Source organism: Uloborus diversus, unplaced genomic scaffold, assembly GCF_026930045.1.
Source record: "Uloborus diversus isolate 005 unplaced genomic scaffold, Udiv.v.3.1 scaffold_512, whole genome shotgun sequence".
Classification (NCBI taxonomy): Eukaryota; Metazoa; Arthropoda; class Arachnida; order Araneae; family Uloboridae; genus Uloborus; species Uloborus diversus.
Window position 1 is genome coordinate 35275 of NW_026558695.1, and position 10579 is coordinate 45853.

Genomic DNA, 10579 nt, shown 5'->3' on the forward strand with positions numbered 1-10579 from the left:
TATAAGACACGTGTAAGCTGAACAACTACGGCTGAAGCTCTTATGTGTGCAATGGTATGTGACGAAGGTGTGTCAACCCCAATGGAAACTTTTAAAAATTGTTTTATTTATTTTGGTTTATCATAGCATTCATCATCTCGTATTTATATGTAAAAAGGAAAAAAGAAAAAACTATTCTAAGCATAGGTTTTAAATATGGCTAAATATTTTGCGTTTCTTCTTGTTCGTGAACGCATCGTGCAAGAAAATTAAAACACAAATTAAAAGTGCGTAAGCGTGTCAGGTGATAAGTTTTAAGTACTTAAAATGCAACAAATATCTTTTATTGCTCAAAATCTTTGTGACGGATATGTACCATCAAAATCAATCGTTTAGCACGAGAGGGGAAGAGACATTTTTGTGAAAATAGGAAACATGTGAATGGGAAGAGATAACTGAATAAGCAATTACAAATAATGGCTTCTTTCGAAGCTTTTAATGAACCCAATGCATTTCAGAATCATTAAATTACCAATTTGTATTTTTATGCCGAGCAACGCAGCACTGAACTTTGAAAATTTAGAGAAAATGTCTTACCATATTTGTGCATCAAGTCATCTAAATATCCATATCGTCACCTTAAAGCAAAAATAGGATATCTTACTATTATTTCTAGGATTAGACAACTTACTGACATAACGATGATATTCAGAAAAATAAATCAAACTTAACGCGTAGAAAAACTGTAATAATGAAATGAATTCTACATTTAATGCCTGCAACTGGAAACATAGAAAATGCTTTTTTTTTTTTTTTTTTTTTTGATAGAAAGAAGAGAATTATTTAAAATGTCAATGAAATTTATGTAAACTGGAGTGCGATTTTAGGCTTTCAACACTGGAAATTCTTGAGCGACTCCAAGTGAACAAACATTCACCGGAAAGTTTTTCTATTTTTCTTGACATTCTCTTTAATAACGCAAAATAAAAAATAATCTTAGCAAAAAAATACTTGCTTATTAAATGAATTCAACATTTTTGAAAGAAAAAGAAGAAACTATTTTGATATCTGAAATTTGATGAACAAATTAGCATATTGCTAGTAAGATATTTTCATGAATTATTTTGTTTTACATTTTTTACTAGTTAAAATGAAACATAAATTATGTTTCACTAGATTAGTTCTTGAGCGATATTCCTGAAAATTATTCAAATTATATTTTTGGTGATAACAAAGAAAGATAAATTTTGTACAAACAGTTTGAAAATACATCATAATTAATGTTGTGCATATGTAGAAATATGGGGTTTTTTTTTCGAATTGAGTAGAGCTATTCTTTTGAAAATTAAATTATTTGAATAGCGTTGTAGATTAATATAATTCTTGCAATAAAATAAAATGTTATTATTATTTTTTAAAAATGAGCTGGAATAGCTTAGAATCCATACATCATATAAAAAACAAGCTACAAAGCTAGAGGTTTGAATGGTCGGGGGAAAACGGAAATTAGGAGGAAAAAAACAGTTTTTTTTTTTTTTTTGTGTCTTTTCGAAGGGGTTTATTTCCGTTTAGAAAAAACGTTAAAGTTTCGAAATTTCTGACACTAAAATCATGTGTTCTGAAATATATTATATATACATTTTTAATGTAAACACTGATTTCAATAATGAAACTGTAAGATAATTTACTTTCCCTGTACTCCAAAATACACTCGCTATTTTTCTAATTAACAGGTGTAAATGTGTACACCGAACAGAAGTAGTGTATCCCCGTGTGTATGTATATACTACCATATATAAATGCATGTAAGAAACTTAAAACTAATTAATAATAATAGTATTTATTAGGGGTGCACCCATTAATCGGCCACTTTGCCGATTACTTATAATGGGACAAATTTTGCCGATTAATCGGCAGAAAAAAATATTTTTCAAAGTCAATTTTTTACGCATACCTTCAACAAGAAACTATATGATGAATACATTTATGATCAGTAAATGAATGTAATTTGCTAGAAACATTATAATAGAACTGCAATATGAAACTACAGAGTAAAAAGAAATAGTTTAGAAAGTGCGTAAAACCGAATGAAATATTAAAGAATAACTCCCACACCTTTTTTCACATAACAATACCAAGAATAATTAATTTCCAGGACCTTTAAATTGGAGTGCGAAAAATATCTCCTGCCTTGGAGCTACTTTTTATTTTTATGTTATTAATGTTATTTCTATTTATCTTTTGGAGGACAGAAATGTATCAGAAATAAAGAAATGTGTATATGATCCCACTGGAACCTTCCCTTAACTCTCTCCAACGAAAAAGAAAAAGCTTCCAAATGCTTTTGTTTCATTTCTTAAAGAAAATCAGGATCGTTTTCTGAAATGTACGTGTTTTTTTTTTTTTTTTTTTTTTTTTTTTCAGTTATTAAGTTTCTAGTAACTATACATATGATTAGATTACACATTTGGAAACTTACTACTTAATTTATCAATTTTTGATTCAATAAAAATAAAATTAATCTTTTAAATACCATTTGATGCAAAAGAAAGTGTACATCATTATTATCATTTTTTTACAAACTGATAGTTGAAGTTATATTTTTTTCATTATTTTTTTTTACTTGGAATAAATATGCACATATATACAATTATGCATGATGTTTCATGAGTCAATATTTTTCCCCTTTAGAATAGTGCTAAAATTTAAAATTTTAAAACAAATTTAAATTAAGAAATGATTCTAAAATTGCCTGCTGTCCACAGGCTGCCCCATAATATTTTTTTAATTTTCATGTCTAATTAACGTCATGTGATTTTATTAACATTAATTATAAAAATTGCCTGGAAAAAATTGCATGAAATTTTGAAATTATATTTAGAAAATTAGGAAAGAGGAGAAAAAAAATAGTTTTTTAGAAAAAAACTGTCAACTATTTCTAAAGTCAAAAAATAAGTGACGGAGGAATTGGTAGCATTGAAAATAATCATTATGATCATTAATCGTCCAGAGCCGATTAAACGGCCGATTGTCAACAGCCGATTAATCTGTGATCGGCCAATTTATTTATCGGTGCATCCCTAGTATTTATAAATGACAACTTACTTTGAATCTCACAAATCACAAAAGGAAAAAAAAATGTCAAGACATTTCACTAAACACTTTACAAAATCACATCTTACTCAAAATTAAATGCTGATTTGGTGATTTGACCAATTTTAGGTCATTTTTGGTACATTGAACAAAAAAAGCCATGCTGTTTTTTTAAGTAAAAATTTCACGCATATTTCTCACAAAAAGAAAAAAATAGCATAACATAAATTTGCATATATCTTTAAAATATGTTTTGTGTATTCTAAGAAAATGTAACTATTAAATACATATTAATTCATAAATTGTTTTCATTTTTTTAGAAAAAAAACCCGGATAAAACTTTTTTCCCTCCGTCTCAAAATTTCCAAAAAGGATTTACATCTTTATATGAGGGTAAAATCTCTGTTACAGAAGGTATTTTTGCTATTGTACAACTAGAAGAAATTTAAATGTTTTGAGTGCTTTAAAAAATGAAAATCGCTTAGCAAAGCAAAAGGCATGTTACAAAAAAAAAGTTTCGATGTACATCTGTCAATGTTGAATTATTGTACGAAACTAAGAAGTTACTTCTTTGATACCATTTCAGTCAGATCATTCGTTTTTTAATAATATTTGTATAAAAGTATTTGAAACTTTTAGTGATACTGACGACGTTCAACTAGATCAGAGACGTTGATCTAGTTGAACTAGTTGATCTATGACGCGTACCCCAGTGTGTAACGTCGTAGTGTTTAACAGTGGCACGTGAAGATTTATTTTCAAAAAAATTTAGTTGAAAATATAATAAATAGATTGCTTTAAGGCAATATTGCCAGCTCAAATTCTAATTCTTCGCGTTGATTGGCTAGCGTTTCTGTTTGGCAGACGATCAGAAGAAACTCAAATCATTTTAACTTTACCTTTTGCAATTTTGCCTCTTAAAAAATTAGAGACATTCGACATGACAAAAAAAACAATTGCTGAAACAACTTTCTTCGTGTTCGTAGGTCTGCTGGAAGAGTAAAATACTAGAGTTATGACACTAAATGTAAGCGAATAGCATTTTTCAATGTCATCTACAAACAACAGTGATTTGCACATTCTTTGATAGCAAGTGAAACTCTTTGAATCTCTTCTCTGTACTGTTTGGTCTTCACTAAAGAACTCAGAAACTAAACAACTAGAACCAAACTTTTTACCATAAGTTTTAGCTCTAAAAACCACTACATGTGACTTTGCAATTTGCTTCCATTTGCCCCACGTTCCCAATTACCCCAACAGACCATAAGTTTAAAAGGAGGTTGTTTTAAAATCTCGCAATAAAATATATCACTCATTAAAGTTCCGTTAGCAGCACTGAAGGAAAATTATTACCAAGATTTTTATTCTTAGGAATAATGAACATTTTTCATTCAATTTAAGTATCTTCCAAATAGGTTAATGGAAATTTAAAAAAAAAAAAAAATAGTGTAGTTTTAGGGGCTCACAGAACACTTAAATGTCTGCAACTTATGTATAATATACGGCATTATTTAAACCCTACAAACTGAACCATGCATAACAAACTAAACTTCTCTCTCTGAAAATTATGTATTAGCCATTTTTTGGCTAGTTTAACTAGAGAATTTAAAGGTATACATTTTTTCACTGTATAGTTATAGCATTATAAATAGTTTTACATTAGAAAAAAAAAGCAAACTTATGACTAAAAGCACCTTCTTCTCTTCGCCAACAGAAACCATACGATATCTTTCCACTTTTGTTTTGCAAGGAAACTTTTTAAATTCATTTTCAATTAGTTATTCGTTTTTCTTATGAACTTTTGTTATGGAACTCTCTCTAGGACAGTTTGACAGATATCCATAACCGTCTAAACATATTGTGGACAGTAAATTGGAAGCTTATATCTTTTCTGTCGAGTTAGACTTGGAGCTGTTCTGGAAAACCTCATGCAACTCATACCAGCACAAATCAAACAGTATCAGTCTCACTGTCTTGTTCACTTGAGAAACGTCGTAAAAAGCTTCACAGAACACGTAGAATTATATCAGTATTTTTTATCTATTCTTTGAATCCCTTTGGTTTGTTCTTCTGAAGAGATTTATAAAACCCTTAGAACTAGTTGAAAATTATCATTCTCGATGGTTGATTCTTTTGAAGAACATTTATAAAACATTTCACAGTACAAGTCTTACAGTATGAATCAGTTTGGTTTGTTCTTCTGATCTTCTGAAGAGATTTATAAAAACCTCAGAACAAGTTGAAAAGTATCATTCTCGTTGGTAAATTCTTCTGAAGAACATTTATAAAACATTTCACAGCACGAATTCAAGGGCATGAACCCCTTTGGTTCGTTCTGCTCATGAGCTTTATAAAAAGCTTCACAGAACAAGTCGAGCTGAGCAATATCTGTCTCTTGGATTTTTTTTCCTTTGGAGAACTTTTTTTCAAAGTTTCACAGAACAAATCGAACAGTATCAGTGAAATTGAATGGATTTTCTCTCTAACTTTCTGAGCATCTTGCGAAAAGTTTTGAATGGTATAGAGGAGGATCTTGTTTCAATCGTCTGAGAAGCCTTATGAAACATTTTAATGCAGCAATACTGACTTCTCTTGAAGAGTAGCAGACACAAATGCAATAGAAAACAAATGCAGCAGCAGCCTCTTAAAAATATTGATGACTTCTTCATTTTCTGTGAGGAAATCTGTGACGAATAGTATACATTTCCCGGGGATAATTTGAATAGTAACATTGATATTTTTGGATTGTTCTTTTTGACGGTAATAAATATAGCAACAGTATTACCTCAACAATCATTCATATTATCGAGCTGTTCGACAGTACAAAATGTAACTTGACAGTTTTTGACAGTTTTTCTTAACAGTAATAGATATAGCTCATGCAATCCCGGTGTCAACTCGACTTTAACATTGATGTTCTTGGATTATTCTTTTTAACAATAATAAATATAACTTATGCGGCATTATTTCATACCGCAACTGCATTTTGTCTCACTAAATGTCATTGTCCTCTTTATGTTAGTCTCCGAAGAAACTTAAAATATTGAGGGTTTTTTTTTTTTTTTTTTTTTTCAAAAGACCTTGAACTGTATCATTGACCACCCTATCATTATTCTTCGGAAGAAGCAAAAAGATTTAAAATTTATGCAACAGAAAATTTTAAGATACCAATGTGATCCACGTTATATGAGGAATAACCCTGAAGAGAGGTAAAAATTGCTACTCTACTAATTTTGCTTAGGAGCATAATATGCAGAATCCTTCCCAAACATCTGATAGTATCGTAAGAGTAAGTTTAAGGTATAGAAGAGTTTTGAAACTCATCCTGTTAGATACATAAATGCTGAATAAAAATTATTACCTACTCGACTCATTTTCCTTTGGAGCACGATGTCAGATCTTTTTCGAGCCGCTGATAAGCTTAGTACTCTAAGGTCCGGCTGCAAAATTCTGCTCTTATCGAGTATAAAGTCAAAATCAAATTTTTACATTACAATACGAAAGGGACAATGTGTTTTAGCTAGGTTGCCTAGCAAGAAGTGCCCGCAAGTATTTTTTATCAAATTAATATTGTTTGACATTGTGGGGTAAAAATGACGCATTTGTTATTAAAATAAACTATACTCTACTGCAAAAAGAAATATGCCATAATAACTCGAAAAGTTGTGGTTGCCGTTGCGCAACTGGTCGCAACCTATTCGCAGCCACATGTAAATGGGTACTATTGGTGCACATTTCTGCACTCATAAAGTATAGTCATCATTTATATATCAAATTAAAGCTTTTTTTCTGAACGTATTAAACTAAGGTTGCCTATGAAAAAATGGATACCATTAAAGATAAATTAACGAATAGGGGATTTTTAAACACATCCTGTGATACATATAAAAATTGTTATTCAACATATTTTTGCACGATCCTTACCGAACCTCTTGTAGGATTTTTTGAAAGAAAACTTAATGTACCGGAAGGCTCTGGAACAGGATACGGTAAAAGATAATTTAACGAAAAGAGCAATTTTTAAACACATCCTGTAATACATATAAAAATTGTTACTCGACAAATTTTTGCACGATCCCTTACTAAAACTCTGATAGGATATTTCAAAAGAAAAATTTAGGTACCAGAAGGCTCTGAAACACTCCCTGTTAGATACATACATTTTGCATTAAGTGTTTATATTCTTTAGGAAAGTATTTTTGCATACTGCTAGAGTATTTCACTAAATCAAAGATTATTTTTTCTTGTTAGATGCGTTTTATCTAAGATTTTGCTCTATTACTGAGAATCCCCAAAAAAAGAAAAATCAAAATTATTTTTATAGAAATTCTTTGACTTAAAATAAAAATGTATAGATGCCTATCCATATAAAGCATCGTTGCTTAAAAATGTGATTATTATTCATTTAAATCATTTTTATACCTATATGATGTAATACAATTTAGACAATCAAATAGTTCTTTTTTCATAGATTTAGTGAATAACAAAGTATTTTGAGTAGTAATCAAAGAATAAAATTCTAAAATATCAGGTAAAAATCAAAAGCCAACTGCGTATTTTGAATATCATGATTGGCTAATGGTGATTTTGTTGTAAATATGTGATTACATAGGCATTTGTAATATTATGAGCTTAAAGTTCTTCACTTGGAATAATTTATGTACAAGCTTAAGAATGTTTATTTTTTAGGAAATTAGTCAATTTTTGGCACATTATTATTTATGACTTGAGAATAATCTGTTAAGAGTTTTATCAAAATTTATAGAAGTTTTTGAGCAACTATTATGTGGCAATAATACTTCTGCGTATAGATTTAAATTTTTCTCCCATCAGAGAACTAAATTCGTTGCTACTAAATGTTTTACCTAATTTTGTGTCCTTAGAAAACCTATTAAAATTTTTATTTTGTTTTAAAAAAATTTTGAAATCTTAAAACATATCAAAATTTAAAGATTATTCGTATTATACGCAAAGTGATAAATTTATTATTTCATACATTTTTGCTCCTATTCAAGTAAATAAATAATTACATTATACAAATTAATATGTTCTTTGTGTAAGTAAAGAAATAACCTTATAAAAATCAGCAGAGAAAAAGAAATTTTCAGCAAAGGAGTCAGGGTTTTTTTAATAAAAAAGTAAGCACCTGTTAGAACACACAATAAAATGTGTAAATGCCTTTCCTTTTTTCCTACAAATAAGCAATTTATTACAAAGAGTGTTCCATTCTAAATGCAACAAATTTTTAGATATTTTTTCAGTTTTTCTGCAAGTTTTCTACTAATAAATAGTTTGCTTTTTAGCATTTTTCTCCATTAAATCACATTATTTTTTAGCTTAAAACCTTAATACTGAAATAATTGAGTTGATGTTATGTATTCTTCTTCAATATCCAGTATTCCATTGAATATGTTATATTCGTTCATTCTACAGATGAATTTCAAGTCAGAACTTTAAAATTGAAGAATGTTTAAAGTTTTAGACTCTTGCAATAAAAACGTTACTTGAATTTCAAAGTATTCTTGAATATTGTTTAAAAAAACTATTTCTAAGTTATCTAGCTTTCTGTAACCTAAATTAAATCGAAAAACTTGATAAATGTATACAGGCCATGTAATTACAAATCTGTTATATGCTACTGTAAAATATATTTTCATGTTACTGAATTAATTTTAGAAATAGCATTTGAAAACGTATGCATATCAAGTTTTATCAAGGCATTTCTAACGGTAATCTGCTATGAATTATCGATATTAAATTGTATTCAAAGAATCAAAGCTTTTTGCCAAAATTTATGGACATTTAAATTAAACAAATTTGTCTTAAACTTTGCAAATTTAACAGTATTTTATTTGCATTTTCACGCGAGCGATATTTGTTGATTTAGAAATGCGAATTTTTTGCATTAATATTTATAGCTATATGTAGGAAAACAAAAAAAAAGCAATTTTTTGAAAGGGAAAAAAAGTTAAGTTTACTTGTAGGCCTGTACTTTCATGTAAAATTCAATTTGTATGATAGTATTTTTTACCCAGTTCAAAGAGGTTCTCGCCAAACTGTTATTCTTTCAGTGAGTTTGGTATCAATCTCTTTAAAGTATTCCTTGCAATTGTGCCAATCCAGTGCCTATGTTGTAAATGTTTATTGTTGCAAAACTCAGAATAAAACAGCTGTTTGCTAGTTGTCGTTGTTTTTTTTTTTTTTTTTTCATGTATAAACAAGAAAGCTACGCCATCACATATACGAGATAACACACACTATAGGTTTTTAGTTATAAATTTAATTCAGAAACATTAAGGTAACATAGGAGAAAGCAGCGTAAAGGTAAGCGATCATGCTTATGTAAATAACCTTATAAAATACACTATCAAGAAATCGATTTTCCTCCCTGCCCAAAAGTGGAAAACAAGTACAGGGTGGGGCGCGGAAACTTCTTTTTTTGAATTTGGCACGCAAAAAGGGTAAACGTCACAGACTGATGGGGAGAGATTTTAACCCGTTTACATGCGGAACCTACATGTACGCTTTTACAACTTAAACTTCAAAAAATTTCTGAGCAGCCCTTCCTAATATGATTAAAATATGAAACGCGCGTGAAAACAAAAGGTTCCCTTTCTTCGATCGGAATTGCATATAAGGAAATTACTCGTTATTTATGTATACGAGTATACTTGATATTTTATCATTGTACAAATGTATACTTGATGTATTATCACAGTCTAGTGATTATGAAATGAAACAGATTTCTTTTAACACAGTAACGTAATCAGTCACACTCAACACTGAATAAAAATTCTCTTAGGTGAAAAACTGAGTGGACTTTTGCCTGACTGCGATGAAGGTCCAGAGAAAGGCTAAAGTTTGTCCACCAGACTGGTTAGTTTGTAATTCAAGTGAACGATAACATTATTTTTGTTGGAAAATATTCATTGCAGAGTCGGCAATCATGTGAAATACGAACTGAAATTCTACTTGAATAATCACAAAAACTTCTCAAAATAACTTTGGCAAAAATTTATTCAACTAAAATCATAAAACACGATTGCAACTAATAGGAACTGAAAAACTGGCCATCCCGGCATTTCTTGACAAATTGCACTTAAGTGCCCCAACCCGCGAGTAGCATGAAAAGAAAAGACTGGGAGGATGAAAAATCACTTCATCAAAGTTTTATACCTTAAATCGCTATTGTGATTGCGCAGTTGCATGAAATTCAAAAAGTATTTCGATTTAGAAGCCAACAAAGCAGTTTTGGCATATTACCGTAGATGCCAAATCAAATTTAGTTTAGAAAAATGAAGGACAGGAGGCACATGACCTGGAATGTTTCATTATTTCCAGAAATTTTCCCTTTGAGCAATGCATTGGGGTTGTTTCCTTCAGTCAAAAGTACTACTTTTATCACTGAAATTGATAGAAAAAGCAAATAATATGGAGCGAGAAAAAACTTTCATTTTCCCAACGCTTGATTTTTATTTATTTATTTATTTTTTTATTGCCCGATTTT